This window comes from Fukomys damarensis, unplaced genomic scaffold (genome assembly GCF_012274545.1).
Source record: "Fukomys damarensis isolate Sample0158 unplaced genomic scaffold, DMR_v1.0_HiC HiC_scaffold_19, whole genome shotgun sequence".
Classification (NCBI taxonomy): domain Eukaryota; kingdom Metazoa; phylum Chordata; class Mammalia; order Rodentia; family Bathyergidae; genus Fukomys; species Fukomys damarensis.
In genome coordinates, this window is record NW_022900931.1 from 59,698,306 (window position 1) to 59,699,255 (window position 950).

Below are 950 nucleotides of genomic sequence, written 5' to 3' on the forward strand. Positions count from 1 at the left end.
AACCAAGGGTGAACAGCCTCCTCTGCGGGGTCCGGGGGCCGGCAAAGACCACGCAGGTAAAGAGCCCTCTGCCCCTTCCCTGGCACCTCACACACGCCCCGAAGAGCTGTGATTCACGCGCCCCACCCCAGTCCCTGCTCCGGAGCAGGCTGACAAGCTCTGATGGGGACATGGCAGAGTTTTAGGTCCCCCTCCTTCCTCAGCCGTCCTGACCTTGGGTAAGGACTCCACTTGTCTAGCTATCAAGTGAGGACAAAATATTGAGTTGCACAAAATCACCCGCCTCATTTTAAAGAGCTATAAATAATTAAACATATAATTGATGTCAATTTGTAGTACTAGCGATTGAACTCAGGAGCACTGAGCTGTATCCTCAGCCCTTTTTTTAAATTTTATTTTGAGACAGCGTTTCTTGCCTCCAGCCTGGGTACAAATTTTCCATCCCCCTTCCTCAGGCTGCCCAGTAGCTGGGATTATAGGTGTGTACCACCTCGCTCTGCTATACTAGGTATTTTTTGTTTTGGTAGCCGGGATCAAACTGGGGTCCTTGAGCTTGCAAGGCAGGCACAGAACCCTGAACTAAATCCCTGGCCCTTTATTATGCATTTTAAAAACTGCATTTTATAGATTATATGGGGACCCAAGAAACAAGACTTCAAAGTCAGGTGAGGCTTCAGCCTGAGTTCTAGAAAAATGTAACTGGGGGGAAAAAAACCCAAGATACATCATGTACAAGATCCCAATAAAATGAACCAATAAACTTAATGAAAAAAAATGTAACTGACAAGAATTCCCAGGAATGCAGAGCATGGTGGTGCACGCCTGTAATCCCAGTATTCTGGAGGCTAAGGCAGGAGGGTCGCTGTGAGTTCAAGGCCAGCCTGGGGAAAATAGTGAGTTCAGAGCGAGCCTGAACTACAGTGAGCTCCTGCCTAAAAAAAAAAAAAAAA